The sequence below is a fragment of the Panthera onca genome, chromosome B3 (genome assembly GCF_046562875.1).
Source record: "Panthera onca isolate mPanOnc1 chromosome B3, mPanOnc1 haplotype 2, whole genome shotgun sequence".
NCBI lineage: Eukaryota > Metazoa > Chordata > Mammalia > Carnivora > Felidae > Panthera > Panthera onca.
The window spans coordinates 35,711,210-35,733,051 of NC_138344.1; the positions used below are offsets into that span (position 1 = coordinate 35,711,210).

Genomic DNA, 21,842 nt, shown 5'->3' on the forward strand with positions numbered 1-21,842 from the left:
CTGTTTCCCACCACATACGTGATAACCATGGAGCTGAGGGTCATTAAGGCAAAGACGTCAAATAGCACACTCACCTCACTGAGGGTGGGGGCTTCTGTTTATGTGGGTCGTTGCTGTATCTTCGAGGATGGCATGTTAGTCAGTAGAGGCGCTCGGGAAGTATACATTGAATGAATGAAGGACGTCTGGGCCTGGGTGGTTCTGACGGTTAAGCATCTGACTCTTGATCTGGGCTCAGGTCACGATCTCATGGTTGGTGGGATCGAGCCCCGCCTCTGGCTCCGCGCTGACAGTGCAGAGCCTGCTTGGGATTCTCTTTCTCTCCCTCTCTCTCTCTGCCCCTCCCCCACTTGCTCTCTCTCTCTCTCTCTCTCTCTCTCTCTCTCAAAACAATAAATTTAAAAAAAAGAAGAAGAAGAAGAATTAAACATATCCCAGGCACCAGGAGAACGTACCCTGGGATATCTAATCGCCTTTGGGTCCCGGGAAGGCTTCTCAGCAGAAAGGATGACCCGGTTAAGATCCAAGGGGTTAAGTAGGAAGCAGCTAAAGGAGAAAGGGGTGGTATGGGGAAGAGCAGTCCAGGCAGAGGGAACAGCATGGTTGAAGGTCTGGAGGCGGGAGACCTCCAGCTCACGAGTTGCTGGCTGAGGCAGCGGGAGGATGGTTGGCAAGGGAAGGCTGAGTCAAGGTGACTCTACAGAGGACAGCTGAGCCAGGCTCCTGGGCTGAGGAGAAGACTCCAGCTTCTTCCTCCCTTCGGGTAGGCGTCGCTCAGTCGCGATCAGCAGGAAGCGATGTGGTCAGACTTGTAATGGCATCATGAGTGCAAAAGCCTCCAGTTTGGGAGCGTTCTGGTGTAGGTGACCACGAGGGGAGGACGAATTCACCTCAGCCGCGGCTGAAGTTTAAACTGATGTGTTTCCAATCTACTACAGGTTGACCTTCACGTCGTTCCGTAACGTATTTCACTTAACAGATGCCAGTATTGCGTCACCACGCGTCAGGTGCCGTTCTACGTGCTTCTTGCTTCGGAAACATCCGCTCGCTCTGTCCTCACCGTGACCTTGCGACTTCAGCGCCGTGATTATTATCCTGTTTGAAAGAAGAGGCGACCGGGGTGGGGCGTTCACGCCTGGATGGCAGAAGGCAGCACCAGACGGCTCCAGAAATTTCCATTGCCCGGTGAGGGGTCTGGGAGGAAGCGGGCTCAGGAGCTGCAATGGGGAGGCTCAGGAAGCAGATGGGGCTTGATGGAGAGTCAGTCAGCTGTCAGGGGAGCCACAGTGCCAGCCACCGTAAGGTGGGGCCTTGACGGCAGGATGAGAGGGAGCGAGGTATCCAGGCCACGACTGCCATCCATGCTCTTAGGGATCCCTTCTCTTTTTCCACCACAGGATTATCTTCTTTGTGGATCCGGGTCTGCCTCTTCCCTGGTTGACTCCCTCCTTTTAGCAGAACACTCCCTGTTGTAGCATCCTGAGACGGGAAAGATGGAAAGCAAATGTGGAAGAAATCTGTGTTTTAAAAACGCCCTTAGAGCCTCTGATAGATTGTGATTTGGCTGGACATAAACTCTACATTGCAAATCAGTATTTTGGTCAGAATGTTGAAAACATTGCTTCTTTGGCTTCTAGTTTTCAGTGTTGCTGCTGGAAAGCCCACACTTGGTTAATAGTTTGGCTGGGTATAGAATTCTAGGGTGTAAATCAGCTTCCAGAACTGAGTGTTGAGAAATCCAGTGCCATCCTATAACCTGATCCCTTACACATGTCTTGTTTTTGTTTTTGTTTTTCATTTTTTCCCTTCTGGAAGCTTTCAATATCTTCCCTTTATCCATGGTATTATGAAATTTCACAATAATTTGCCTTGATGTGGGTCTTTTCATCATTGGCTGTGTTGAGCATGTGGTGAATTCAGTCAAGGAAACTCATGATTTCAGTTCCGAGAATTTTTATTTTTGTGTTATTTCCTTAAATATTGCCTCCCCTGTGTTTTCTCCGTTTTCCTCTCTTTGGAACTCTATTTGGATGCTGGATATCCTAGATATACCCTCCAATTTTCTTATCTTTCCTCTCTTCAATCTGGTTATCTCTTGGTTTTACTTTCTGAGAGTTCTCCTCATGTTCCAAATGTTGTGTTATTTAACATGTTTTTTGGTCTGTTAATGTTACTTTTCAAGAACCCTATTTTATTCTTGGTTTGATTCCCCCCTTTGCTTTTTCCATTGTTTTTTTAAATGCAAAAATCTTCTCTATTCGCTGATGATATGACACATAATTTTTTGAAGTCCATTCACATTCATGGATCACTAGGGGTGCCTGGCTGGCTCGGTCCGTAGAGCACGCCAGTCTTGATCTCAGGGTCATGGGTTCAAGCCTCATGTTGGGCACTGAGATTACTTTTAAAAACATAAAATTCTCGAAGATAAAATGAGTCACCAAATATCAGGTGAAAATCTCTGTGAGGTTGAATGGGGTTTATCAGTCAGTGAAATTCATTCCAAGGTAATTATGTGGGGAAATAAGCATTTCATTGAGGGACTCCCCACCCCCCCCCCCAACCATCGGGAATATCCCCATTATGTAGATGGAAAAATTGAGTGAATAAGTGAGTCACCCACGCTCACGCTGCAAGCTGGGGTAGCTGAAATTCAAACCCAGGGCTTCTCCCTCCGGAAGCAGTGTTCTGCACCACGGGGCCACACTGCCTTGCAGAGCAGCATCAGCTGACCCATATTAAGTGCTTTCTGTACCCCAGGCCCTGCCCTAAGCCCCTGAAAACCCTCAATCAATTTAATTCTCCCAACAGCCCTTTGAAGTAGGTGCTATTAGTAGATCCATTATTGACGAGCAATCTGAGACACAGAGAAGCTAGACAAGTCACCCAAGATCACACAGCTGGTAAGAGTTAGAAGCAGGACCTAATCTTGGCAATCTGGCCCTAGAGCCTTCTTGCTTAGAGTCTGAGTCTCCAATTCCCCCATCTGAAAGTGGCAATGTGGTTCTGAACGCATGGAGTTATTTTAAGGATGAAACAAGAGAACACATGTAAGAAATACGTACATGATAGCCCCTCAGCAAATGTTATTTTCATTAAAAACCCTTCCCCCTCTCTAGGGCTTTTCATTTCTTTAAAACCAGAAGCTACAGTTTGGGACTCCCCGAGGCTTTTCTTGGCTGTGAACTTCATGGTTCCAAGAGCTGGGCTGCAGTGTTGGGGGGGTGCCTAACTCAGAGGGGTGATGGGGAGGGAGTGGGGGTGGGGGTGGCAGTGGGAGGCATTAAGACCTCTGGGGATAGAGGAAGGAAAGAATCAGGAGGTGGGAGCCAGTGCAACATATTCTGGACTGTTCCATTCCCCCACTTGGGCCCAGAGCATCACTTCTGTGTTCCCAAATAGCTGTGAAGTTCAAATAACAGACTCCAACTGACACATAAAAAGGAACACATGTAACCACTTACAGGCCAATTAATATCGGGGCGGGGAGAGAGCCACGGGGCGGGAGGCCACTGGGGTTGAAGTGAACAGAATGAGGGCCGCGCTTCCGGCCCTCCGGCTGAAATGGGCTATTATGTGTCATCAGGAAACTTAAGAAGGGGGGAAAAAACAACCTCTGATCAAAGTCCCTTTTGTCAACTTCTAACAGATTAATAGATGACAGATTTTGCACTTAGAGCTCTACTGCAAGGTCAAGGGCAGTGAAATGGGGCTTGTTGGGACTTTTTTCTTCTTTGGTTCAGCTGCGGGGCTGCAGTACTCATCATTCTGACAACTTGGCTGCCTGAAACGGCTCTAAGAAGGTTTGCCTTCCCTGGGGTTTATGTCGGGGAGTGGGGGGGAGGAGGCCCCTCCTTAGTACCCACAGTGACTTTCCCTGCTCAGCCTCCTGCTAGGAGACCTCTTTCTCTGCAGCCCTAACCTGATCATGCCATTGCCCCCAATACCCCAACTATAGCCGCATGGCAGCCCTCGACGGACCACAGAAGGAAGACACTTCTAATCTTGGTGTCTAAGTCCCTGGTGACTTGGCCCCACCCCCATCTCCCCAGTGCACTTGTATCGGTCACACCGGATCACTTGTGGTTCCCCAGATCCCCCTTGCCTTTTTGCCTCCACATCTTGGCCTCCTCTGCCATGCTTTCTGTTCTTCCTTGATGTCCTACCAATCCATCAAGGCTGTGCCAGCGTCAGCCCCTTTGGGAAGCCCTCTCTGGCCCTCTGCCCTGCTCTCCCAGCCCAAGGAGAGACCCTATCCCCTGTGACCCCAGACCCTTCAAATATGCAGCCTTTGGCATGTTGCCTTGCCACAGGGCCACTATCTGCTCCTGGGTCCGACATATCCACTTGGCCGTCTGCAGAGACCAGGGTACTGCCTGGCATGGGGCAGGTGCTCCCCGTTACATAGACGTGGGTACATGCAGGGTGATTCACCAAGGTGTGAGGGCTCGTGGAGGAAGACCCCAAGGTCACCCGAATAATTCCCACCCTGGCAGAATCTGTGACTTGCTTCTACCCAACCGTCTATGGCAAAGGACAGCACTTCCATGATTAGGTTATGTTATAAGGCCAGGATGATGGGCTTTCAACCACATGATTATGGAGCTTTATATAAAACTCCAGACCTGAGTGAGCACTTCTCCTCACTGGCCTGATGAAGGTATCAGCCGTGTCGAGAAAGTCCATGTGGCCAGAAACTGGGGGGCTGGCTTCTAGGATCTAAGGGTCCTAGGCCTCCAGCTCACAGGCAGCAAAAAGCCAGGGACCTTGGTCATACGGACACAAGGAAATGACTTTGGCCACAAGCCGAGCGAGCCTGGAAGTGCATCTTTCCCCAGTTGAGCCTCCTGATGAGACTGCAACCCAGCCTAGACCTTGGTTGCAGTTTTGTGAGCTCTTGTGCAGAGGACCCAGCTGAGCCACACCTGGTCTCCGGATCAATGGAGGCTGTGAGGTGATAAATGGGTGTGTTGTTTTAAGTTGCTCCATTTGTGCTAACCTGTTACTTGGCAGTTAACAAACTGATGCAGAAATCATTCCTAAAGTATGCATTCTTTCGGGTATTGAAGACCCAAATAGTGCAGGGGAGAGTCCTGTTAAGTTTTACTCCTACCAGTTGTAAGTTCTTACGTTGGCAAGAAACTTTTGCCACCCACTTCATAGAAGATTCCAGAACAGGGGTCTGAAAAAGGAACATGGGTCAGGCTTTGGGAGAGCAACATAGGAAGATGAGAAACCATAGTTGGACAGGGAACGGGGAGAGCCCTGGATCTGAAATCAGGTTCCGAGTTCCAGGCTCTGCGGTTGATTTGCAACCAGACTTCGAACAAGGCAGCCCCGCGCCCCCACCCCCGACCCCGGGGCCTCTGTGAGCTCATCCACAACCCACGCTATGAACTCTCCACCTCCCTTCGCTTTGGCATTCTGAACCAACGATGGCTCCGTTTTACCAAAGAACCCTATATTTTAGAGTATGTTCAATCTTTCACTGTTCACTCGTGCAGAATAAGTTACTTCCACTTTCCATAATTTTAGGATTGCTTACCATGAAAGATGCATATTTACTAACTTCATTTCAAAAGGGAGAAAGAGAGAATGAATTCGTGGAGAGAACAGAAAGCTATGCCAGAATCCTAGGCTAAAGTAGACATCTATTGGCCTAGTTTCCCTCACCCCATATTTCCAATAGGGAATATATTCCATGTGCTTAGGGTGGTGCTAAGTTGGGCCCCCTTCCCACCTACAGGGAGGGTCACCATGGCCCAGATTTAACCAGTCAGAGTACCCCCAAGTCTCTGGCCCCTGTATTAGTTCAAAAAACGAGCATATCTGCCAAGCAGGATTTGCCGACAGGGCTGGTGGAAAAGATTCTTTCTGCTGGCGTTGCTAACCTCGTAGGATGTGATTTTGCGGGCAGTTTAAGGTATGGGACTGCTTGTAGAAAAGCCTATCTCCAAGGGAGCCCTGGTACCATGAAGCCCTTGAACCCAGCCATCTCTGAAGCCATCTGCACTTACTTAACCTGATAAATTATCCTTTTATTTGAAGGTGTCTGGGCTGGGTTTCTGCCACTTGTAACCCAAAGAATCTTAACTAATGGCGATAGTTATTTCAACTGAGCGTACAATTTCGCCCGAGGTCTCTGGAAAGCCAAAGCAAAAAGTGAACCACACAACTCTCGTGCTCTGACATCACAAACCCCAATGCACCACGAAAGAGCGCCTTTCCTCAAGGGCTCGGGCCGTTTTCTCATGGTCTTTCGCACTGGTGGCCCGGAGCGACATCTTCCACAGCTGTTTTGGAAATGACGCAGAAACATTCCTCATGTGGCAGGCTGCCTCTTGGACTGAACCTTGACAAAAGACCAGCAACAGAAACCAAGCGTCAGTCAGCGTGCGTGAGGACCTCCTGCGTCTTTACCCAGAGAGGCAAACGGGCCACGGGGCTTGGGGTCTGGCCATTAATTGCCCCTGGCCCCTCTCTATGGCCTCCTCGGAAGCACCTCCAAGTGCCGCTCTGAAGTTCGACTAACCCGTCGTCTCTTTGGTTGGAAGGTTGGTGTTTCCTTGCGAGACCACAAAGCCATATTACATTCAAAGTTAAATAAACAAACGTTCGAGTCTGTGTTTTATTGGTTCCATACCATCTGCCATCTGGTTTGGGGGAGCAAGGAAAACTGTGGTTTTGTTGGTTTTGTGTGTGTGCGCGCATGTGTGTGCGTGTGTGCGTGTTGTTGTTGTTGTTGTTGGGTTTTGTTGTTTTTTTTTTTTTTCTTTTCCCTGTGAAAATTCTCTAAGGTTGAACACTGACAGCAGTCCGGGCTGGTTAAAAGCCACCTAGTTTCCCACATCTTAACTCTCAGCTCAATGTTGGAGGCTGGTCTGGGTCCCCATCTGCTAAGCAGACTGTTGTGTGAAAATGAGATCTATACATATGCAGAGCTCCACAGCCTGGCTTCCAAGATCTAAAGAATTGTTATGAGTGAACCACAAGAAGTGCTTATTTAATGTTGACAAGCTGCACCCAGACCAAAGGCTAGAGCGGGGCATATGGAAAAGGAACAGAGAAAACCTGGTGTCTGAACAGCCCGGGCTGTCAGGAAAGGCAGCTACGCCTTCAAGACCCTGGGTTGCTAGAGACTTCGAACTTGTAATGACTTGAAGGAGAAAATAAGCCCCAGACACTGGGTGGGAAATATGCCCCAGCCTGCCTGGAATCTTTAATCTGGAAATTGCGATGGCTCTTGGGGGGTTGGGGCACATTCCACGGTGGGCGTGGGGCGAGGGCCGACGTCTCTGAGCCTCCTGTTGGCCCAGCTGTTTTTAGCCAGCAGAGCCTGGAGCTGCTTGAAAAGAGTGGGGATATCCCCAGGGGAGGGGCTGGGGGGGGACGGGGACAACAAATATTAAGCTAGGGGAGGTACCCTCAGAGCATCAATTTCCACGCCTCTTACACCAGGTCTTTGGCACCCTTGTCTAGAAAACGAAGACGGACTTGGGCATGGGTCACAAATGCACGTGCCCCGGGGCCAGGAAGGTAATGAAACTGAGCGAGTGGCTGGGTGGGGACCAAGGCAAACAGGATTGGGGCCAAAGGGTGGCGGGGACTGAACCAGCTCCAGCGATGGTGGTCACGCGGACACTCGGCCCCGTGTGGCCAGATTTCCCAGGTTCTCAAGAAAGGCCAGATTTTTTTTTTTTTAACGTGAAAACGCCCAGTGTTTCAATGCCGGCAGTAATTACAGTTCCTGAAAGAAAATCCCAGCAAATAAAAGCCGTCTCCAGCCCACATAAAGCCCACAGGCGTCCAGTGGGTGACCTCCATGGGAAAAACTCAAGGGGACAGTCTTGGAAAAGCCTGGGACAAAGACCACATCTTCCCTTGATGAAGGGCAGAAAGGCTAGTCCAAGCACATTGATCCTTCCTTTGTCTACACGGGCCTCGGACGACATGGAGGTATCTCCAGGCACTGACTCCTCCAGGCTCGGTCCACAGGAGCTGGGAAGGGTCCTCCCTAAGAGGTCTTCCCTTTACTAATCCTGAGCCCCAGGGGTGGTGGTGAAATTCCGGTGCTGGGTCACCCATCCTTCCTGGCCCTTAGTGACACAGACTCTGCCCGGCCCCTCCAACCCTGAGCTTCCCCGGTCTTTTTGCTTTGCAACTCGTTGCCGGGAAAGCGATGCGTACATCTGATGCTCCTGTGACATACATTCCCAGGTCCCCACAGTCTGGTCCCTTCCCAGCCACCTTTTTATAGTATCACAAGTCAGCAAGCCGGGAAACTGCACAAAGTGAAATACGGCCATTTCATCTCCGGCCAGATGTCACCTCTCTTGGCATAAGGCAAGAGTCCTGACTGCCTCGGCAGCCAAAGAACTTTTAGCCTATTTCTTTTTCTGGGATTTGTTCTTGTTGTTGTTGTTGTGTGTTCTTTCTAATGGAGGTGTGAAAAAGTCCTAGGTTCAGTTTAAGTCCCTGATAAACACAACTCAGATTTTTTTTTTCCGGCGTCAAAATCTGCATATTTGTATTTCGAACAATGTAGGCGAAACAATGCAAATTCCTCCATGTCGGTTCCTCTTTTGGCCTAATGAATATCATTTGTTCAGTATGAAATCTCTACACTCCATGTCCCGTGCGTTGAAAGCAAAGGTATAGTAAATCTTGATAAGCTATTTAAAAAAAAAAATTAGGTAGGAGTCCTGGTCTCCCATCAGCCGCCATCTTGCTATGGGGTCTTGCTGAGTCATTCACTCTGAGCCTCACTGGCCTCAACTGCCATAGGGACAAGAGGGCATACAACCCCACCCCCACCCCCGCTCTACATTCCTGCAGAGAGAGCATGTGGGGCGGGGAAAGGGTGAGAACATTTCGAGGAGGGAGGCAAGCATGGTAAGAATTCCCATCGCCAAAACATCACAGGCACACAGACTCTGTGCTACCTAGGCACAAAACCACACAGACTGGGAGTCTGCTTCTAGAAACAAGGCTGGGCTCTGAGCTCGTGGGGGCAGCGGGTAGGTCCTGCTATGGCTAGGTCCCAGGGCCTAGCACAACTCGTGTGTGGAGTCTGGAGCAGTCACTGCGAAATTCTCGCAGGTGAGAATCCGCTGGAAGCGACTGACCTGGCATTTCACAACTTTTCCAACCCCCCCGAGGCTTGATTGCCCTGTGAGGTAGGATGGGGCCAGGCGTTGCTGTTCTCCAAACAGAACCGGCAAATGGAGGCTTGGCGAGGTGAGGTGAGCTTGGCAGAGCTGGGCTGGGGGAGACCCACATCTAGATCCCAAGTCTCTCTGAGCAGGGACTCTCGGTGACTCTCGAACCTTTATGGGGGCACACGGTCTGGAAGCGAGGGTGCTGTCCGAAAGACCTAGAGACAAAGGAGATTTTTAACTAGCTGATTTGGTGTCGAATCAGACCCAGACTTACGCCAGATTCGAACATGGAGGTAACATGAGGCAGCAAAGATTTCAGCAAATCTAGGGGAGGCAAAATTAACATGAGGAGAGTTCTATCGCTTGCATGGTTTTATTTTTTATGGTTTCTATTATTTGATTTTCCAGGGGCAATACCCCACCCCACTTTCACCCGTCTGCGGGCTGCACCCCATTAGCACTCACTGCGGTCTACCCAGGTACACGGGTATCTGGCTGGGTCCCAGAACATCTCAGCACGTCGGGCTGAGGTCTGAGAGTCCTGGGCTCCTGGGATGGACACAAACCCTGCGGCCAGCAAAAGGCAGGTAGCGAACACGCACGCACACAGCCTCACCCCCAAAGACAGGAAACCACATTCGGTCTGGGCTGGCCCCAAGCTGAGGAAGATACTTTGAAGAAGTAACTTCCAGATCTGCTTCACCTACTGGAAGAGGCGTCCCTGGACGCCAGCTTTCAAGGATCCCTGGATGCCGAGGCCCTTGGCCCCTGGTCCGTGAAGATGTCCAGGCTGCTGCCCAGAATTGAATGCTGGGCCATTTCCTGCACTTTCATCTGCCCCATCAAATCCAGCTGAGTGTCTGGGACAATCCCCGCCCATTTCCTGGGCTCCTTTCCGCCCCCCTCCCCCCCTCCACCACCCTCCCCCCCCCCCCCCCCGCCGGAGGTTCTGTAACCTCCTCTAAGTGCTGTACCCTTTCATCTAGTTAGACATCCCCTCGGGAGCGAAGGTTAAATTACAAGGCTCAGACCTACTTTTCAGCGAACGTCCCACAAAATCTTTGGTTGACGACCAACAGTGGGACCTCTTTAGGTAGAAGGCTTTTTCTGTCTTTGAAGCTACTACCCCACCCCTTCCTGCTCCCCTACTCTCCCAGAAGGAAAGGCAGGAGTCTTGGATCCTGGGGTCATGGGCCCTTTGGGTTAGGCACTGAGCCCAAAGTCACGGAGCCCTCTTCGGTCTGCTCCACACTCCCTTGGGCGGGGGCTTATGCAGCCTCTACTTGGCCATCTCCGGCCACAGGGAGCTCACTACCTCTCAGAGAATCTTCTTACAACTCAAGCAACACTGAGCATCAGGACGTACTTCCTCAAAAAAGCTGGCATCTGCTTCCCTGCTCATGAGGACCCACCGGAAAAGACAAATGGCTCCTCAAAGCCGCAGCTACACCTGGCAGCAGGGGGCAACAATTTCCAGTCTTAGACTGACTGTCATCTCTGTGTGTGCTTGGGTTAGTCGTTTCCATCCTTTCTGGCCTCCATGTCTCATCTCTAAAACGGGGAAGGCCTTTTCAGTATATGGGCTTTTGTCCGGGCGGGGGCCGCCTTAGACTCAAGAACTCAAAGAAGCCAGCACCACGGAAACCATGGACAGAGCCTGCGTTTCCTGGCTCCTCAGCTGTTGTGCTATTTCCACCCTTGGAGACAAGAGAGCATCGCAAGGATATGAGGAGGGGTACTACGCACAGCTAAAGTAGAAATGACGAGATGGGGTCATCACTTCCGTGGAAAGAGAGAGCTTGTAGCATGAAGGCAACACAGCAGGACACAAAGACCTTGAGCTGAGACACAAGAGACAAGGACCCCTGCATCGCGGCTCAGTCATCAACTAGCTAGCTGGCCCTGGGCATGTCGCTTGACCCAGTCCTTGATTTCTTCCTCTGCTAATGGGAGACATTGGAATGGCTGATCTGCGCCTTAATAAGTCAGAGAATCGGTACGAAACATAGAGGTGGACCCCCAAAATAGCTTGGAGTTTGATCAGTTTTAGTAAAGCTATCCACAAGGCTGCTGGCAATGGCACCATACAAATACCAATGAAGCTCTAAGAAGGGTGGGGGGGGGGGGTACATGTCTGTCATGGTAAAAGCTTGGTGTCTGGCCAGAGGAGGCCCTTCCTATAGAGGAGAAGGTTCAAGGGCTCAGGTGGCAGAAACAAAGGCTCGACTCTGGGTCTAGGCTCCACCATTGCTAACCAGGTCCGTAAGCATGGCTTGGCTCTCTCAGCCATGGTTCCCTTGTCCTGAACACAAGGGCAATCCCTCCTACGGCATGGAGTTGGCATGAGGCTCAACAGGACCAGGTGCCTGGCACATAGTAGGCGCTGTGCAGGCTACAGAGGTTGTAGCTGGCTATACACGTGCCTGCAGGAGAGGAATAAGCCTTAGTAAAATCCAGAATCTTTTTTAATTCTTTAGCAGTCTCCAAGGACCTTGATCCTATATCTGACTCAGAAATACCTCTCTTTCTCTGTCTCTGTTTCTGTGTGTCTCTCTCTGTCTCTGTCTCTCACTCTCAGACACACACACACACACACACACACACACACACACACGATAAAAGAAAGAGAAAACCACAGTCAGCCTGGGGTGTTCCCAGGCATAGGAAAAACATGTATGGAACAAGTACCCAATGCAATAAATCAAACTGTGGGATCCAAATCTGAGCCGGGGTCCAACCTCCAGCTCCAGTTGCATCAGAGGGTGGGCCGTACTCTCTGTTCCTACAGCCAGCACTGCCCGGAGCTTCTGGCCCACTCTTCTGGCCACTCCTGAGGTAGTTGACCCCTTCTAGGGAGCTCAAGAGTGCCCAGAGTGGGAGGGAGAGAGAAGTGGGCTGGTGGCCATGGGGATGTTTGGCTTAGCTGAGCCAAGGAGATGGCTATAAAGCCTGGCTGTGGCAAACTTCCCTGATTGCCAGAGTGTTAACGTTGGAAGGGACTGCAGAAAGACATGGAGGTGTGCACACAGGAGCCCCGGGGTGGGGGGTGGAGACTCAGACTCTAGATATGCCTCAGCCTCTAATTGCTGGATGATTGCGGGCAAGTTTTACCATATCCAGGCAAGTTTTATCACAGAAAACGAGGGCCTTAGGTTACTAGATATCCTCCCAGAGCCTTTTCTGCAGCGAGATTTTGCTGAATTCCTCTGATGCCATTCACTTCTCACTGGGCTTCAATTCATTTCAAGAAAGCAGTTACTAAATGTTGATTGCATGCCAGGGGCTTGTGCTGAGCGCTGGTTGGGCCAAGAAGAAAAGACAGGGTTCCTGTTTTGCTGCTGCCAAGGAGCTCACAGTCTTATGAAGGCAAGCCTATCTTTAATCAAGTAAATATAATTCAAGACAACACATAAGGTAGCAGCGATCCCCTTTCCTGGGGAGGCTACAGAAGGCTCCATAAAGGAAAGGGATACCTGAGTGAAAGTTTGAGAGATAAGTAAGAACTTTCCAAAATACCAAAGGCAGAGGGTACGACAGAAACCAAATCCAAGGGGGAGTGTCAATGGATACGAATATTCATCCGTGCAGCTGTAGCATGGAGAGGGATGGAAAGGCATGAAACTAGAAAGACTAGCGGGAGACAGAGTGTGGAAGGGCATGTATGAGAACCAAAGAATTAGTTCTTTATCCTATGGGTAATAGGGAGCCATCGAAGATTTCCTGGCAGGGGAGAGACAAAACCAGATCTGCATTTTAGGCCATTCATTTTGGCAGGAACATAGAGCCTCTGGATCAGCAAACAATAGTCCATGAGCCAAATATGGTCTGCAGCTTATTTTTATATGGCCTGTGAGCTACAGATATTTTTTTTTACTACAACTTTACTGAGAAATGATGTGCATACCATATAATTCACTTATTTATAATATACAACTTAATGGCTTTTAGCATACTCAGAGTCCTTTACTCAGTCAATGCAATGCAATTGCAACCTTTGCTTGGTCAATGTCAGAATACTTTCATCTCTTCAAAAAGAAACCCTATATCCTTTAGCTATCACCCGCCCCATTTCCCCATCTCACCTCAGCCCTACTTTTTGTCTCTATAGATTTGCCTATTCTGGATATTTCCTATAAATGGAACCTATAACGTATGGCCCTTTGTGTCTGGCATCTTTCGCTTCATATAATGTTTTCGTGGCTAAGTAATATTCCATTGAATGGACATACCACATTTTGTTTCTCCATTCATTAGTTGGTGGACATTGGGTTGTTTCCACCAAAGAAGAGCATAGACATATGTGGCTCACACAGCCTAAATTCCTCCATCTTTTCACAGACTTGATGAACACCCTGCATAGCAAGCCTGGAAGTCAGAATTCCAGGTCAGGGATTCCAACAGTCCTCAAGTGACATCTGATGGTGGCTTCAACTAGAGGGAAGGATGCCATATTGAGTGGTAAAATCAACCGGACTTGGTTGGATGCTTTGGTGAAGGAGAGAACTATTGAGGAAAATTCATTTACCATAAGAGAAGCTGAACTTCAGACAGATAGAGCGGGCAGTCCACAGTGAAATCATGGCTGATGGCAAAGCTAAGCTAAGAATCCAGTTCTCCTCTTGAGTACAACCCATGGACTCGTGAGATTTCGGGAAAGCAGACTAAGCTGGTGGCCGTGACCTCGCTATACGATGCTTTCGCCATATGGCTAATCAGCCAAAAATGTGTATCCTGCGCTGGCACGTTGTCTCAACAAGAGCTGACAGTGTCTCCTGGAGACTCCTGGAGTGTGAATGTTTCATGTGTCCCTCCAAACACCTTTGCAGGCTTCTCTTGATCCAGCCCCTTCCTTCCAACTAAAGAGGTAGGTTGCTCCTCTGCTATCTTCCTCGATCTCTCCAGTCCTGCCCCCAAAGCTGTGAGCTTGGGCACAAAGCAGAAGTGGCTGTGGTGTCCCTACCAAGTTTGCCTGGGAGACTGCAAAGCTACAGGGTGCCAGGCCCGGAATACGGAATGAACCGAGACAAGGAGTTTTCTCTGCAGCACTTGTCTCTGGTAACTGCGCCCTCCGATCTCTTTCAACTCCGCTGGATCTCAAAAGAATCCAAACTCTAGCTTGGCAGAGAGGGTTCTCTCCCACTGTGCCTCAACATACCTCTCCAGCCACAGCCTCTCCCATGTCTCTGTGTCTCTGCTCTCTGCTTGTCTCATACTCTGTTCCCCAAACTTACCGTGCTCCTTTCCTGCCTCTGTGCTCTCCATGTGCTCCTCCTGCCCCTACCATCGTCCTCCCCCACTCCCTTCTCCGCCCAGAAAACTGCTTATCCTTCAAAACCCATTCAAATATTCTTCCACCAGGAAGTCTCTCCCTCCAGCTCTTGTTCATTGGATTGGCCACATTGAATTGTGCATCTTTCTCCTCCACTAGACCTTGCCTTTTGTCTACGTTCTAGGAGTTTATGGGAGAGATTGGCCCATAGTCTGTACCCTCTAAATATTTGCTGAATGCATAAGAGAGGGAGCGAGCGAGCGAGCCGGCAAACATTCTTTCCCCCCATCCTTCAATTTCAAGGGGAATTGCATTCTTGAAACCCCTCTGGATCTTTCAGAGGAAGCCACTCTCAGCCTCACTGCTTTCCCTTCTATTGATCCTGGGATTTATGGCGCTATTGTTTCCTTTTATTAGGCTGTAATGGCCTCCGTTAAAACATGTTACATGGAAATAGGCTAATTAAGTGTGTCAAATAAGTCACCATCCCACAGAGTGGCCAGCCCTCCCCGGGCAGTGCTGTGGTGACTCACAGTGGAGGGAAGCAGGCAGGGCACAGGGACAGCTTGTCCTCAACCCTGTTCTTCAGAGCAGTGGAGGCCCACATGTCAGAGGCTCATGGCTCTGCTCCGGGGGCCTCATGGAGTCATGCCCACCTGCATGAGTTGGAGTTGACAGCTCCCACGTTGGGAAACTTGCTTCCTGTTCCTCTGCCTGTTCCTAGTCTGGGTCCACACAGGAAGGGGGAAGAGTTCAGGTCTCCAGTCCAGGGAAACTTCTAGTAGCAGGCCTGATGATCAACTTTGGTGGGAAACCTGTTTTACCCACCTCTGTTTCCCATCCAGCAACACTTCCCAAATCCATGCTTGTTCGCAGGAAGCCAGGTCAGCAGGAGGCACCCCAGGTCTTGGGTGAGAGGTGAGGGTCTGCCTTTTGAGGAATTCCCAACAGGTCCTTGGGTTAATGAAGACCGGACTCCCAGACAGTGGTGTTTGCTCTTTTAGATAAGGATCTCATCCTGGGCTCTTCTTGTCCATGAGGGAACGGAGTATTTGATCAGATTCTCATGAGAAAGAGTCCCTTGAGGATAGGGACATTAGCTCACACGAGCAATTTTCAGTTTTGCTCCCCCCGTGGGAAAAGCCTCATCAACTGCTTGAATCCACTCTTCAAGGCCCAGGCAAGCCCGCAGTCTTCTCCTCCCTTGAACTTCTAAAGACGAACCGCCTTCAGGAGCATGTCTCAAAATACTAACCCTGTAGGCTAATAGGAGGGCTCTGCATGCCGAGAAGCTTGGAGAACATCATGTGAACAGAGTTACACAGACTTATTTATGCAGGACCTCTCGGAGCTCTCCACATGTCAACGTGCATTACGAATCTTCAAGGAAAGTGTGACAGGACCCAACTGTTTCCTACCCCTCCCCAGTGTTAGAATTGTATATCCCTGCCCTCTGCTGTGTCATTTTGCAGTTCTTCCCACTAAACCAGGCTGTGTACGGTTCTAGGGTCCTCACTGGTGTTCAGCTTGGCCATGTGACTTCTTTGACCAAAGGAAAATGAGCAGAAGTGGGGTGTCTCAGAGCTGAACCGGTAACAGACATGGCAAGTGTCTGCTCATTTTCTCTCCCATTTTTGTCATTGCCCCGAAAAGAGCATAGCCCTTCTCCCAGAACACAGCTGGTGAGGAGCCTGAACACCAACCTATCATCTGAGACCGAGCGGCTCCCCCCAAACCCTTCCCGCCAAAGAATGACAAAGTAGCATCGAGCTGGTTTGTTACTTAGCGGTAAGTGACTGTATTAGTTTCTCATTGAGGCTGTAACAAAATACCGCAAACTGAGTGGCTTAGAGCAGCGTGCATTCATTCCCTTCCAGTTCCAAAATCTGGTCTCACTGGGGTGAAAAGGTATTGACAGGGCCGGTTCCTTCTGGAGACTCCAGGGGAGAACCTGTTGCCTTGTCTTCTGCAGCTTCCAGTGGCCACCTGTATTCATTGGTTCAGGGCTCCTCTCTCTGTCTTCAAAGTGCCTCACTCCAATCATGATCTCTCTTGCTCCTCACTTTGACCTTCCTGCCTCCTTCTCATAGGGACCCTAGCGATGACATTGGGCCCATGTGAATTATCCAGAATAATCTTCCCACTTCAATATGCTTAATTCAATCACATCTGCAAAGTCCTTGTTGCCATATAAGGCAGCATTCATAGGTTCTGGAGATTAAGATGGAAATGTATTTGGGGTCCATGATACAACTTGCTACACTGGCTGATACAAAAAAGGATAAACATATGTAGGGGTTCTTGGGGGCACCTGGGTGACTCAGTCGGTAAAGCGTCCGACTTCAACTCAGGTCATGATCTCATGGCTCGTGAGCTTGAGCCCCGCATCGGGCTCTGTGCTGACAGCTCAGAGCCTGGAACCTGCTTCGGATTCTGTGTCTCCCTCTCTCTCTGTCCCTCCTCCACTCATGTGCGTGCGTTCTCTCTCTCTCTCTCTCAACAGTAAATAAACATTAAAAAAATTTAAAAATACAGATAGATAGGGGTTCCCTACGTTTTTCGGAATTTTTTCTCACAGGGCAACTCAGAATATCTCCTCCTTCCTTCTGAGGATACCCCTTTTGGAAACTGGGCCCTACCTCTATTATTGGGTATTTCTACTGCTAATTTGCAATTAAACCGAAACCCCACTGGCCACTGTAGGATTACAAATTCCTGTGGACTCATTTCGGCCACTTTCCCTTGCCAAGAGGGTCTCCTGCTTTCCTAAACTGTAAAAGAGGGATAACATCTGTCAGGCTTGAACCGATCAAATTCCGCAAGATGCTTCTGAGCATGTCGAGGCGGTGACCGGCCGTAATTTCTCAACAGACAGGCCTTGCCTTCCTTCTCTGCCTGCCTTTGCCAGAATGGAGAGCTGGCTGCCATCGTCAGTGGTAAATGCTCTTTGGCTGATAGAGGCAAGGTCTCCCTGATAACCGTGTCTCTGTCGTCCATCCTCTGCCCTTCCTCCTATGGTGTTAGGCATGTGGCCTGCACGGGCCTGTATCTATTTGCCCTGCTGTCCCCTAATATATGGAAGTCCCTGGGGGAGGTGGGCAGAAACTGTGTGCATGAATAGATGAGCCTTATCAGCACTCAATAGCTGTGTGGCATTTGGAACGTTTCTTGTTTTCTTGAGGCTTAAGTTTCCCCACAGGCTACCATGAGACCAGACCCGGGGCCCTGCGGCCTCTCCCTGCTGGATTCAAAGCCCTTGAGTCTGTGGCTCTCCCTCTTCCCACCATTTTGGTCAGCACAGCCATTAGACCCCGTTGGTACTGAATAAACATTTGGTGAGTAGAACATGGGTGCCCCTCTTTGTGCAAGCCTTTCCTATTTTGCATTTTACTGGGTTCTGTAAACCAAAATACCCTTCAAAAACCAAAAGAAAAAATGGCAAGTTACCCAGACCCCAGAACAGACCACTGGGACATGTTCAGGATCATTGGGCCTTCCCGGAAACCTCAAATCCCCCATGAAAAAACCAGTGCTACAGGAATAAATGCCACTAGTGAGTTCTGTATTCCAGGCGGATTTGCAGGGCAACCCTCTCCCCACCCGCCACCCCCCACCGAAAGCTTGGATCCTGAAACCCACAAAACTCTTTGGTAGTCACGGAGATTCCCATGGTTAAAAGAAAGATCTATTTTGTGCGAGAAGGGTGACCCAAAAAAGGGTTAAGCCCTAAAAGGTTCATTTCCTCTGCACTGCCTGCTCTAGAATCTGGGATAATTCCTGCCATTAATATTTTAAGCAACTAATTTGACATTTTTCCATTTAATTAACTTGCATACATATGAGAACAGGGTTTTGAGAGTACCATGACATTTAAACAAAGTCATTTAAGTGTTCCCATTTCTGGCGGAGTGCTGCTCTTTTCTTTGCCTTTTTTTTTTTTCTTTTTTGTTCCATTTCTGTTTTGCATTCCTGATCCTGACGCTGGGCTTATTAGCTCAGAGAAGTGACCAAATTTCCCAAAGCAAATGTCCCACAGCCTCAACCTAGGTGACGTGGGTGGGCCTAGAGCTCCGGGCTGCGGCTCTTTTAAACTGGATCCTGCTTTTCCATGCCTTTCTACAAATGGCGTTTCAATCAGAGCAGGCGCGTCACAGGCTAATGTTTTCCTGTTGCCACACCAACCCCGGGTGGGGGTTGGGGGAGGAGCGGCGGGAACGCAGACCATTTATCAAATGTAACCATCTCCACAGAAGAGCTGGGGCTTGGGGAGGGAAACAATAGCTCCGTGACGATTTTCTCTTCCAAATGACAAATAATTACTGTCATATCATCAAATGATTAAGAAATAAAGGAAAACAGACAAATGGAGTGTATCCATTGAGGGATGGTGGGGGGGGGGTCTGGGGAGAGGCTCGCTCAATGTTCCATAATTGAAAAATTGCACCCTAATTAGCTCCCACCCCAGAGAATTCATGAGTTCTATGCGCCATCCAATCCGCGGCCCGCCAAGTCACAGAACTTGCAGCCATTAAAGTTTACTGCTGGTTTCAGAAGGGGCTGTGCAGTCTCCACATGCATCCAGAGAGTGAGGCTCTTCAGCTTGCCCAGCCCTCAAGAAGGATTCATTACTTCATACTTTCATCTGCCATAATTAATCACAGATTTTCTCTGCCTATCAACAGCTCCGGCTGCTCTCCCCAGATGAACCTGGGCACTCATGCCTCCAGCTTATTGGTGGTGGCCAGGCCAGCCTGGCTCACACAAGGTCACGGGAGCTGTATTCCCAGGATACAAAATGGCGCCCCCTCATCCCAGGCGCCATGGGAGAGAGAGGGTCCTGCATTTAAAATGAAATCCCTTTGCAAACCGAGCTCATGGGACTCTGGAGAAATCCAGTCTTCATTTCCACCCATGTTCCAGATATTCTTTGGGGCTTTCTAATGAGGCTGTCAGGAAGAATAGCACTGTAAGAGAGGCGTGTCCCCATTCTCTTCCATTCCCTCCCCCTGGACCTGGGTTTAAATCCCAGCTGCATGACCTCATTAGCTGCATGACCTTGGGAAAGTGACTCAGTCTGTCTGAGCATGAGTTTTTCCTTTTGTAAAACGGAGACCATAGGACCTACCTTTCAGAGAAGATGGTGGCTGGAGAATGCCATTGTGAAGGACCTGGGTTATGGGTGCTACCAATGCCTCTTGATGCCTTTACGTAAAGTGGGGGTAATGATCTTACCTCCCCACTAGGATTTTAATGAGAATTGAGTAGAGAACGCATTATATGTGTGTAAAGTGCCTTGCACAAAGTTGGTGCCCAGGAAATATTCGAAATGAACTGAGCTGAATCACACATAATTGGTTCATTCATTCAATCCATCAGCTAATAGTTGTTAACTGCCTACTTTTTGTCAGACACTTTGTTCAGCACGGGATATATGCTGGGGGGGTGAGACAGACTTGATTCATGCCCTTGGAGGCTCACATTCTAGTGGGGAGCACAATGGAAACCAAAGTTAAGAAAAACAACACACAAGTTGTAAAAAGTTCTATAAAAAAAAAAAAAAGACAAGAACACAGATGAAGGCTAAGAGCTGGTGGTGAGTTTTAGACCTAGCGGCTAAAGACGCAAGCATGTGAGGAATGGTCAGGAAAAGCATTCCAAGCAGAGGACACAGCCTCAGAGAAGCACAAAGTACCTTAACATATTCCAGGAACAGAGAACAGGCGATGAGTCGGGCCATTGGAGCACCCAACCCCAAATCTCAGTGATTTCAGACAATATTAGTGTATCCCTTTTTCTCCTCAGAACCAATCGGGTGTTTGGTTGGAGGTCTTTTGCTCGGTTGCTCAAAACCCAAGCTCCCTGACATCCTCCGAGGTCTCCTTGGAGTGGTCCATTACAGCCTCTGCATGCAGTCAACGGCAAAAAGAAAAAGCTTTGGGGGCCAAGACCAGAGGTGATGCATCTCACTTGCACTCATATTCCATTGACAAGAACTCCGAGATACGGCCCGCCTTACCACAAGGAGGAGGGGGACGGTGTCTGGCCATGTGCACAGGAAGGCAATAAACAGCTTGGGAAGACACATAGCGATGTTTCTGCCTCCCAAGGCGAGTAAGGGTAGGTAGCCTGGAGTGAGATGAGACGTGGAAGTCAGTTTGTACAGGGCCATGTAAACAAGGGGAAGTGTGGGGTTCAGGCAAAGAGAATGAGAAGCCGTTCCAGGGTATTCCTTACACGCCAGTTTAGATCTAATCCAGTGAGAATGGGAAGCCAGTCAAAACTAATGACATGACCTAAGTTATATCATAAGAGGACCCCTCTGGCTGCTATGAGGAGAACACATCTGCAGAGGGCAATAACGGTCCCTGGAAGGTACCTTGGGTTAGGTGATGGGGAAGGGGATGAAGAGAATGGGACAGATTTGAGAGACTTCAGTCCCTGGAAACTGGCTCCAGTCTCACTGGCTAGCCGACACGCAGGCGCGTGCCGACCTGGGGCTGTCATGTGCGGCCCCAAGAGATGAGAGAAAACACGAAAGCACTGGGCCATGCAGCTGGCCGTGTGGAGAGGAGGAATTCCAGAAGTTTCCACCTGGACCGAAAGCCAGGAGTCTGTCTCCTCGCGGGCCCTCTGGCCCATCGTGGCAGCAGACCCTCCAAGTCCTGCTTCCACGGCGGGTTGAGAGAGGTTAACAGTCAACCAGCCCAGTTCCCGCCGGTCCCAGGGCCGGGGGGGAACTGGGATGAAGCGGGCAGTTCTCGCAGAGACCGCTCATAGGGCACAGGCTTCGAGTGGGTCCACTGAATCCTCACAACTGGGCTGGGAGGATGGAAGGCGCTACCGTGGACGCTCCATTTTACAGACAAAGGAACACATTCATGTTGCTCTTGTGACTTGCTCCTATTCGTAAAAGCACCGGTTGGGAGACAGGTCTTCTGCTCGCGCCGGAGTGCGTGACCGGTGGGCTTTGCCTACACTCGCACAGAGACCGACAGGTGCGTGAGGATCTGCCCGGGACTCTTTACGGTCCGTGTTTCCTGCCAACGTGGCAGTGGCCTCCTCCAACCGGATGCTGCCCAGTCCTGTGGTCTTCCAGTGTCCCGTTCCGCGATGCCTTCGGACAGGTCGCTGCCTTATGAAGCCAGCTGATCTTCACAATCGCCCAGCAGCCTTTAAATACACAACATCCTGAGCCACCGCATACATATTACGGCAGACTCTAGGGACGAGGGGAGCCAGTCCGCTGTATTTTGAAATCTTCCCGGGCACACGGCGACATGGCGCTCGGATAAAAGCCTAGTGGTGGGTTCGGTGAGGCTCAGGGAGAAACCGTGATTACAGAGTGAGTTCTTGACAGCCAGGAGTAGATAAAGGGTCTCTGGCCCTTCTAGTCTCTTTTCCACAGCACCGTCCTC

The 21,842-nt window shown here is 49.9% G+C and overlaps 2 long non-coding RNA genes across 2 annotated transcripts in view; one reads left to right on the forward strand and one right to left on the reverse strand.

Annotated features, from left to right (window-relative positions):
* The first annotated feature begins 953 nt into the window (after window positions 1-953).
* Window positions 954-6,612, forward strand: LOC132668938 (uncharacterized). The gene is made up of 2 exons (XR_009605880.3): window positions 954-1,185; window positions 6,049-6,612. It is a non-coding gene; the product is annotated as an uncharacterized LOC132668938 (long non-coding RNA).
* The window catches only part of LOC132668937 (uncharacterized), a 35,245-nt gene continuing 19,667 nt past the window's right edge, over window positions 6,265-21,842 (reverse strand). The window contains exons 5-6 of the long non-coding RNA XR_013556356.2: window positions 9,126-9,373; window positions 6,265-6,352 (exon numbers count right to left, since the gene is read on the reverse strand). This is a non-coding gene — a long non-coding RNA (uncharacterized LOC132668937). The remainder of the gene's footprint in view (window positions 6,353-9,125; window positions 9,374-21,842) is intronic.